The sequence below is a fragment of the Athene cunicularia genome (genome assembly GCF_003259725.1).
Source record: "Athene cunicularia isolate RWA chromosome 1 unlocalized genomic scaffold, athCun1 chr1_part2, whole genome shotgun sequence".
NCBI lineage: Eukaryota > Metazoa > Chordata > Aves > Strigiformes > Strigidae > Athene > Athene cunicularia.
Window position 1 is genome coordinate 35,536,368 of NW_020799092.1, and position 11,114 is coordinate 35,547,481.

The window sequence follows — 11,114 nt, forward strand, 5'->3', positions numbered from 1 at the left end:
ATCTTTCTGTTAATGGCCCATCAATGCCATGCAGCATGACTCATTATCCCATTGTGAGATGCTCCACCCAGAGAAAACCAGCATTCCATCCTGGATATAACCTGAGATTCTGAATACCAGAGACGTTCTTTTTTCCACTGGATTTCCAGAGGACAGGAGCTACTTAGCCACCACTGGACTTTTCTGAGGAAGAGCAGATCTTTTTTTTTCTACAGGATCACCGCTTCGGGGGGACTGCAGCCACCATTCTACCAGACTGCTATCACCACCCCGATTAACAGGGTGTCAGGTTGTATCCTGACTCTGTTAGTTTAACCCAGTGCTATCTGCCTTTATAATATTTTTTTTCCATATTAAATTGTTATTCTGACTTGGTGACTCCCACTAGTTTGTTTTCAAACTAGCACAATATTCATTAAATAATCATACATATACTATTTCCTAGAAATCATTAACATATTCTCCTCCTATTTCTGATTCTGTGCAGTAAAGGTTAGAAACTTCTAGAAATTCATCTGAGGTATAATATGGGTAGGTGGTCCATGAGTCAGTGGTCACGATCTCCCCCTGCTGGAATTACCTTTTGCTTAAGTTCACTGTTTCTTGGCAGGTACCTACAAGCTGTATGGTTGGCTTTCCTCATTTCCCATTAATTCTGGATCCTGACATCTCTATTCATTCTTCTAGATTATACAATACTCCTATAAGTAAACACTATGCCTACTTCAACCAAATTATCTTAAATCTTAGACCTATTGTCTAAGTTTCTAAATGTTCCTACTAGATGATTTTGACCAAGTATTCGGCCTTGGTACAGAGCTGTATAGAGGAGTTCATAGTAGCATTTGATTGCTGGTGCAAAGTGCAATAAATGTGAACACATAATTTCTACTAAAATATCTTTCCTAACTATATTCATATTAGCATCAGATACAATTAATTCTAATTAATGGCAGAATCAGTAACATCAGTATGGAGATAGGGGAGATATTCACATCTGTTCTGCAGATTTAGAGACAGGGAAATCAATGTAGAAAGGAGCCAGTCCCTTCAAACACACTGTTGAGTCTGGAAACAAAAATGATTTTCTCTGCAAGTTGATGTATCCAATGGGAACTGGAATAAAATACTTTTTTGTTTTGAAATCCAAGTCTGACAAGTCTGTACATGGATTACAAGCTCCCACATTTTTAGTGTTTCAGTTTTGGTTGGAAATCTGTATGGGATTTGCTTCTTACTCCTTATTTTCCTATAGGCCTATGTCCCTTCAGAATAAGAGAATACTACTCTAAGATTTGTACTTGTCCAGGAGATTTCATATGAGATTGACCCAATACTGCATTATGTGGGAAAGGAAACTCAGTCACATGTCAATTAAGCCACTAATTGTCTTTTTTCTTCCCACCATCTCATGAAAAGTCTGTAGTACAGCAAGTAGAATGCTTTACTTTCATCTAGGAACAGTTGTATATCATGAAAGCTCCAAGAACCTAACTCAAGATAGCTTCAGAGACACCTGAAGCTTAAGATAACTTTAAAGATCACTAAACATTCTAAAATATTGAACAATGGTCCCGCAAAAATCTTAGTCATATGTTCACAACAGTACACCATTTACTAATGCATTTAGTCCATTTTTTTGTTACACCTGAAAACTTTTGTCCTGCAGTGAAAATACCACAACATCTCCTGTTTCTGGGAAAAACAACCCATAGGCTGTCTGAGGATCAGTTGTGCCTGCCATCATAGCAAACCTTGTAATTTAAATGACTTTTTTTGCCACCTAGTAAGAGTGAGTTCAAATATTTACTCAACAATTTGTTAGAGCAAGTAAACATGCAAAAATGGACTTCCAGTGCTTCCATAATATATATTAAGGTCAAGAAATGCACCATGGCAAATCAATCAGATATAATCTGCTATTGCAACAAGTTCAAGGCAAAGAAGCAAGGAATTGTACTGGCATTTGAACTGGGTTGCTACTTCAAATTTTTTAGCTGTCATGTTACAAATCTTTGTACTTTAGTTTGCTAAGATCCTGTTATGACAACCCAAAACACTATCACTCACCTAATAAGTGAGGGCTCTTACCTCAAGGACCTGCTCAGGGCAATGTCCTGACCCAAGGGGAGAGTCCTCAACCCCAGTGTGACTTGCGGAAACACGACTCCACAACCTCTAAGGTTATAAAGTAGGTATGTTTATTCAGCGCTGAGGCTCATGGGGGATCGCTCCACCACAAACGTGCGCACTTCTCGTGGCACCTTGTCTTGGCTTTATGCTACAAAGCATTACATATTCATAATATGCCTATATATATGCATGACCTATCCCCGCTTCGTATATAATATATAATGAGCCTGAATGTCATCTTCGTATGTTCCGCCCCGGTCTCCTCCTAGTTGCATCTGCACAGTGTGTCCCAGTGGTCGTGGGCTGGAGTCGCAGAGATGAAGTAGCTCCCCTTCCTCACTGTTGAACTTTTTACCTCAGTTTCTTGTACAGTCTCTGTAGCCTCCTGGACTGAGACTGGACCATAGGGTTGGTTTTAACCAGTTTTTAGGGCTGTCTTCCTATTCCATCAGAAGCGTTCCCTCACAGCTTCTATTAATCAAGGTTTCCATATTGTTCTGCTCTCTGGCCCATCAACTATGATCTATTATCCTATTTTAATCTTAGTTATCTTTTAACTAATGGGCCTCTAGTCCCTAGCCTGATCTTTAAGTTTAGAGATAAATATGGAAGACTAAGTTATACCTTAATTTCTTGAGTGCCTTATTTCTATATCCTATTTTAATTTCCTAGCTCCTCACTTCAAGTGTGCTGCTCCAGGGGATTCCATTTATACCCAGGCTGAATTTGATCTGTGGTCAATAGTGGCTCCTATCAGACAAAAGCCCCAACTACTGTGAAGTCCCAAGAGCAAAGGCAGTCAGGAGCTGCTACACTTCAGCAGCCAAGAAGCCCTGTTCTCATTGGGTGGGTGCACCTGCCACAGAAATCACCTCGTGACTACAGTCATGATTCAGCTGGTTTCCTTGAAGTGGTGATGCAGTCACCTCTTGCCTTCAAGGTTAAAAGAGAGTGCGGTACCAGTGAGTCTTCATACTCATTGTCGATTGTCATTCCTAGATGATTATACAATCAAATCTTAACACCCCCCCCATAGAATCGATCACAGTCAAAATTGAAGGAAGGTGATTAACCATTCTAACAAGGAAGATTCAAGCATATCCAATTAACCAATTAATGCTTAATATAGCAACAATTGCCTCAAGTCTCTTGCTACTTTCTTCATTTGTTGACCTAAAGTGGCAGTAACACCAAGTTCAATCACAATCTTCTGAGTGCTGCCAATTTCACAAGATTCATTCACCACCATGTTGTTGTCCAAGTCTTGACTGTCCGTATGGATCAGCATTGTCAATCATGATGCCAAAGTCATCTGTTTCTCCAACATTCTAACAAAAAAAATCTGAACTAAGCCTTGGATCAGAACCTGGGCATCAAGTTAAAAATTAGTAATTATCCATCAGACACTAATACGGTGAGGTTTTCCACCTTTATCTAAGGCAAAAATGTTGCATAAACAATGTACAATTCCTCTTGCAGATGCGAAGGGCATTGTTGCCTCTTGCCCATCCTGTCAAAAAATAGGATTTGGCCTGAGAACAGGAGGTAACCCACAGGGCCTATCACTTTTGCAATTATGGCAAATGGATGTTACTCACATAGCAGAATTTGCTAGGTTAAAATATGTACACGTTGTTATTGATACCTTCTCCATGACTATTTGGGCGGAGAGACAGCTAAACATGCTGAAAAACACTTATATAGTTCTTTTGCTGTACTTGGAATGCCAAGAAAGATCAAAACAGACAATGGTCCAACATATATTTCTGGACGCTTCCAAAGCTGCTGTAACTTATGGGGCATCAAACACTGCCCAGGAATTGCACACTCTCCCACTGGACAAGCAATCATCGAACGAGCTCATCAAACTCTGAAACAAATGCTTCAAAAACAAAAAGGGGGAATGTCAGGTACGATGCCAGCTGAACGATTAAATAAAGTTTTATATGTTTTGAATTTTTTGAGGCTTACAGGAGAATGTCAGGAACCACCAATGATGATTCACAGTTTAGCAATAAAGGGTGATGCTGAACAATCTATGGGCACACATCAACTGTTAGTTATGTTCAAAAACTTAAATACTGGGCAATGGGAAGTACCTGTTAAAGGACAATTAACAGGCAGAGGTTATATGTGTGTGCTTACAGGTCATGACTTACGGTGGGTTCCCTCTCGCTGGGTGAGGCCTTGGAAAGAAGGTCAGGATTACAATCCTAAACCTTGCAATGGTTCTAAGTGATTAATGCTCATACTGAGCTGATAATGTTCTGAATGTGTTTATTGAAATGCCTTCCAAACCAGTAGGGGCCCAAGTTACATAGGAAAACTAACTATGTTCACAGGATAGTTGAAGAAGTTGTTACAAGGGGGAATTGTTGTAATTGTTATGTTTGTTATTATTTTGCCATGCTTAGTTTGTTGTATTAACAATCATTGCAAAATAGCCCGCACAGAATGTGGATTGCTCAAAAACCAAAAGAGGGATATGTTGGGAGATAATGGACATGTGAGCAATCCTACACGTGTGCACGCCTCGGCAAGGACATAGAACAAAGAACTCAGCAACCAGGGGATGGGTTGGATGGAGAAAGACATTTGAGTGTGGCTCTTATTATCCAATCGTGAGAAGGCTTGAAGCGCGTGGACAAAGCTAACTGTCCAGTCATAAGGATTGTACCACGTACGTTCGCGTGCACAGGAGAAACCTATAAAAGGGCTTGCTTATCATCAGTAAAGGGGCATTGCTTGATCATACTGGTCGTGTGCGTGGCCATATCTCCCGCAGTATTTCTCAACGGGTGATAATTGAGACTCAAGCGGGTCAACTTCACCCTGGCCTCCCATTGTTGGGATTCTAGAGGGCTTTCTGCGAGAGAATGGACATGTGAGCAATCCTGCGTGAGAACAAGACTGATAAGAGCCTCAGCCGATCAAGAATGCGATAAGGATGTGACCCTGAATGAGGGGGGAGAGACTCGATGAGACAAACAACCCCTGGAAGGGGTTGGGACGGCAGAGGAAGTTACACAAGGCAGGAAGCCTGGCAAGGCTGATGTGGCACTTTTTATCCAATCATAAGAAGGTTTAAAGTGCGGGCTAAGTTAACTGACTAATCTTGAGGACTTGTACTGCATGTTACTCACATGTGTGGGAGAACATTATAAAAGGGCCTTCTTAGTTGTAATAAACGGGCATTGCTTGATCACATTGGTTATGTGCGTGCTCAGCTCTCCCACATCCCATCAGCTCTGACAGCAGATAGTAACCTTGAAGAGTTGAAACCTGAGAGTCATCCCAGCTCAGGGGAGGTGCTGGTCACAGGCCTGCGGCAGTCCACTTCACTTAGGGTTGCAATTTATAGGGTCCAAGATAATTGAATTTTGTCAAATGCTTATTACTCCGGCCTAGCTCATGCAATGGGGTGTTCTGGTGTTCTCACTTCAACTGCATCTGGGTACAGAAGTACCAAGCTGTCAGAAGGTGATGGACTGTTACAACTACTTCAAAGGCCAGCAGGAGCCACACGCATTAAAGGGGCACCTTAATCTGGTTCCTGACCATTAGTAGTCTTTACCTCCCAGGTTGGTATGACTCAGAAGAGAATTGGAATCACACCAAGCAGTGAGCAGCACAGCAAGTAGAGAGTGGGGTGGGGTAGAATTGCATCACCACAAGGTCTTGCATCTAATTTTCCTTCAAGGTCAAGATTTGTATAGTCTAGTTTTGACAACTGTAAGGTTAGGAATGTAGTTTAAATTTCCCATCCAGGCTCCCTGTTGTAAATGGAGGGAGACAGGCATCTTATAGGGCTATTTATTGTATCATAAGTGACAAAGAAAGGTGAGATGAGACACTTTCCCAGAGGTGCTGCGAACTCTCTGCTGACTATCTTGGGTACCTAGATAATGAAATGCAGTGACACATCAAACTTTTCTATAACTAGATTAAATAAATAACCCCTTCAAGTGCCTTATAGAAGATAGTAACAAGAGAGTTCTGTTTTGTTTTGAATGCTGGTCTTTATCCAACAATGCAGGACAAAGAAATACAAATTAGTAAATACTTACCTCCCATATTATATTTCTCCTTCATTCTTGAACAAGTGGAATGACTGAAAAAAAAATATCTGTATTAGTTTTTTTTACTGAATAGGTAATAATATAATTCCATTTGAGGAGAAATTGTTATGTTCTTACTATAACAAGACACCGAAATTATCAGTAGATCAGTCATCAAAAGTTGCCAGACAGAAATATAACCTGATACTTTAAATTAAAAAGCAGAAAAGATTGTTTATTTTCACAGTACTGTAAATTTCAGGAATAAAATCTTGATAATACTGTTTAATGTAACGCAGATTTGAGTAGGATGATGTGCTAATAAAAAAAAAGGAATGGAAAAATTGTCTCTATTTCAAACCATACAGATATATGAAGTTATGCTTTTTTAACTGACTGCTTTTGCCAGACTAAATTGTTGAAGTGAATTGGGTAAAACTATTTTATTTTTTCTACATTTAAAATGTTTGTTAACAAAATTGTTTTGATAAGCTATTTCTGGTCAATATTTATATATGTTTAGATTATAGACAAGGAAATCTGTAATAACTATATGAATATAGATTGTCATATTTATCTTTATTTAGATACATTCGAGAAAAGGATAGAGATGTTTCCCCAAAGCATTTTTTCAAGTGACTTCTCTAAGGTTTTAGGTACTATGGTGACATGCATCTTCAAAATATCATAAATTCCATCAGGTGGGATTCCTAAATATCATTAGTGAAAAGTGAGAAGATAAAGAGTGAGCAGGTGTTTGTAGCTGGTTTTTTACTTTGGAGCCATGGTCTTCTTTAACCTGTGTGTTCTGGTATTTTCTTAGAGAGCATGACAGTTACACATCAGGTGCTCGAGTTACACTAAACAGGATACAAAACTAACCAAAGAGAAAGAAGCATATAAAAAGAGAGGTTAAAGGAAGTTGTACTAAACTAATCACTAGCTCACAGAGGTGGGAGGAAAATAATGGCACTGTTCCCTGTGCTTACACACAAGCAGCAAAAACATTTTTGCTGTTGCCTTTCCAGGTGATGGTAGTACAACTCCTATAAAATTTAATAATGTAAAAAGAGAAGCAGGCAGTTTGGGAAGAAGAGTACCAATAGAGAGTATTCCCACAACAGATCATAGATCCTTTGAAAATTAATATACTTTAGCACTGGCTTCTTATTGCTGAGCATCATGTGGTAGATAAAATAATTGAATATATGTGGATATACACTGGATTTGTAAAATGCCTCAAATATGCCTGTCTTCAGAGAAACAATTCTATATCTGTGTTCATACCTGTATCTATTTAAACATTTTTAAACATATTGTGAAGAAAGTGATTTCCTCTTGCCATTTTCAGTCATCTCTCTTCAACCAGGTTGAATCTCAATCTTGAGGTGTCTCCCTGTCTTAGTTCCCAGTAAAAGGAACCTTCTTCAGACAGAGAAACCCTTACTTTCAGTGGGTGAAATTAATCCCAACATCACTGCTTCATTTTGGGATGAATAGTTGTGGGTTTTTTTCTTTTTTCTTTTAATGTTTGCTTTGATTAAATGTGGACAGACTGGTATAGAGATTAGAGAGAGGACATTCTTCATGTGAAGAATACATCTTATCAGTTTTCCAGGTTAAAAAAGGATAGAGTATTTCAAAACAAAGGTGATCAGCATCTTTGTCATAAGAGCAACCATTACCATTTTTGCTGCCTTTCCTTTCAGCAGTACCTGAGTCACATGGTTGGAAATGCTCCAAATAAAAGAATCAGTTTGACACAAATAGAAGACTGTGGACCCAAATGTAAAACTATGGTAATACTTACATGTTGTCTATAAACTGAAAATTATAGGATTATTGTGGATATTAATAATGAATATTAATTATATACAAAATATTTAATATACAAATATTTATATCTAAATATAGTTATAAATACAATAAACAAACTAATATTTATATATAAATAATATATAAATATTATTTATATCAATTATATATAAATAAAATAAATAATATATAATAAAAATGTTATAATGTTGAATATTTAATTATATATAATGGATATATATTATACATGATGAATATATAATACATGACAAATAATATAAATATATATTTATATTATTATAATAATATTCATAGTATAAATAATCTAAAGTAAATAATATATAAAAGAATTAATATAATTTATTTATGAATATATTTATATATGAATACATAAATATATATTTTTATATATTGAAATATATAAATAATAAATATTATTTATTTTTATATGTATAAATAAATATATAGGATATTGATATAATTTGAATTAATGGCATTAAACTGGAATTAGTAGAAAACCAGAGTATTAATAACCCAATTTTATAGAAAATGGTTAGTCATTAGGCAGCAATCAACTGCAAAATCAACCGCCTAGCACAAAAACATAATATTGCCTTGTGTCTTGTGCTTTTTTCACAAGCAGGGATAAAATGGTATCAGTTTATAGATATGATTAATCTAAAAGCAGATTTTCAACACAGGAACATGCCCTTTGTTCAAGTCAAGTATGTTGGTGGCAGAATCACCTCATTCAGAAGATCCTGTGAGCCTCATGGAAACACTTCAAGATTACAAATTATCTTCAAAGTACTGCAGAGGGAGTCTGTATTGAATACTAGCTTGTATTTCAGAGGTGATGAGTGACTCACCCGATGCATTCATTGATCATCTAACATAACATTGAATTCACATACCAGGCTAACAGAGTATTTTCTGAAATTGTAGCTGAAATGAAGAAACATTGTGTATGTTTTTTTCTACAGACAAATATATGTCAGGAAATTATAACGCGCCAACTTGGAGGAAAAGAAATGCACATGCAAAAACATTCTCTAAGTTTAAAACAACCATTCAGGTAACTGTTTGATAGAAATTTTTACAGTTCCATCTTTTTAGTAAAAGTAACATCTCTCTCCACCTAGAAAACGTAAAAGTGCTCTTAAAGCTTCTCCAACCAAAATCCACAAGATTCTACACCATGCTGAGTAGTCTGAAAGAGCAAGTTAATGGTTTGACTTGCTTGCAGGCATGTAGTTTTGCCTGTATAACTAACCTGTAATTTTTAATTTTTTACAGTATTACTGATATGAAAGCAAAATATATACCCGTCTTTACAGTAAGGAGCTACAAGGAGTGGGTTTGGCTTGTAGCACTGGATAACACACAAGAGAGACTATATGAGGGTGACCTATTTGTCTCTGCTGAACTGCTTGTGCAGCATCTGCATTAGCTGAACAACGATCAGCTGGGGTCCAAATTCATAAAAGGACTCAGGCTGCAAAACATTCACAAGATACCCTCAGGAACATTAATACATTTTACAGCTGTCTTGAAGGGAGAGATTAGAACCTCTATCTTGTGTCCCTCAGATGAATGGCCAAACCTTTTGTCTGCAGTCTGTTCTTCAGTATGACATTCCCTTCTTATCTCCCATCTCTCTGTGCCCCCCATGGACACAACCGGGACTTTGGTCTGCAGTTGCACAGTTCAAAATGTGGACTAGCAGAGCATCCTTGTAATTCTTGCAAGCTTGCTATGAAAGTCCATCCCTGAAAGAGCAAACAGATGTTTGAACCCTGCTGAGCACTGTTTTTCTTGGGTGAATCCTTTTACTGCTACTATCTTTTACAGAAGATGGTCAGGAATACTTTTTCTGAGTGGTCTCATTAATTTCTAGAGAATCCAAGCCTGCTCCAGGAGATTAGTAAAAAGCGGGTGGCTCAGAGAAGTGCAAATTTGTGATTTTGTATCAAAGCCCTCCAGATGGTCCAGTTGTCAGTACTGCTGAGTTTACCCAGGGAAGTTCCATATGTCAGAGATGAAAATCCTGTTGAGCCACCACATAGATGCAAAGCACCTAAACCCACCTTCTGGAATCCCTCACCAGTTTTGCTACCATCTTTGGTTTCTTTGTGCAAGCACCACACAGTTCTCAAACATCTGCTTGGAAGGTTTTAGAGGAAAATGCTTTGATGGAACATTTTGAAACATGAGTGATTTATATTAGGATGAAATTTTTTTCCCATTGCTTCTAGAAGTATTGAAAGTTTACTTCTGAAAATGTTTCTAAAAGACAATGTTGGTTTACTCTAATAAATTATACACAAAATATTCTGTCTCTCTATTTTGACAGCAGAGCCAAGAAGACACGGAAGTCAATAGAAAAGGAGAACGATAATGTAGACAGGAGAAAGAGGTGAAGTAAGTACTTCAATTTACAGGAAAAATCTAAATAAATTACCAAATTTGGATTATTAAAATCCAAATATTATAATATTATAAATTTTGAAAATAAGATGCAGGAAGTATACTATAAAATTTCAAAAGTTCAGTAGTCTTCAATAGATTTACTATGTTTAATCTGTTATGAAAATTTGACAGTTGAAATTATTTTAGACATAATTCTTAATATTAATGAATACTATTAGTTTTAAATAGCTGTTTTAGAGGACCTTTAATGTAAACATCAGTAGTAATGCATTCTAGAAAGTAGCTGTTATGGTGTGAAAGCCAGATTCTTTCTGAAAGAAAATGTCTGAAAGCCAGATTTCTTCTTCAGCCAGATGTTTTAGTTGTTTGCCAGATGTTTGGGGGCTCAGTCTGAGTTCAGTCTTGAGATATTGCCATTTTAGCAGTGCAGCAGAACTGTGTTATGAACTAAATGAACTTCACAACACAACTCTCAGAATTAAGTGAAATGGTTTTACACACATTTTGAATTAAAGTACAAAAGATTGGGTAAAGACCAAGATCAAAGTGAGAGGAAGACTATTAAGAAGGATACTTTAATATTGTTTTCTGAAGAAACAAACATACTAAATTGTTACATATATATGATTTATATCTTTATCTCAGACCATTTTGCATTTACTTGATCTTTGGTCATTC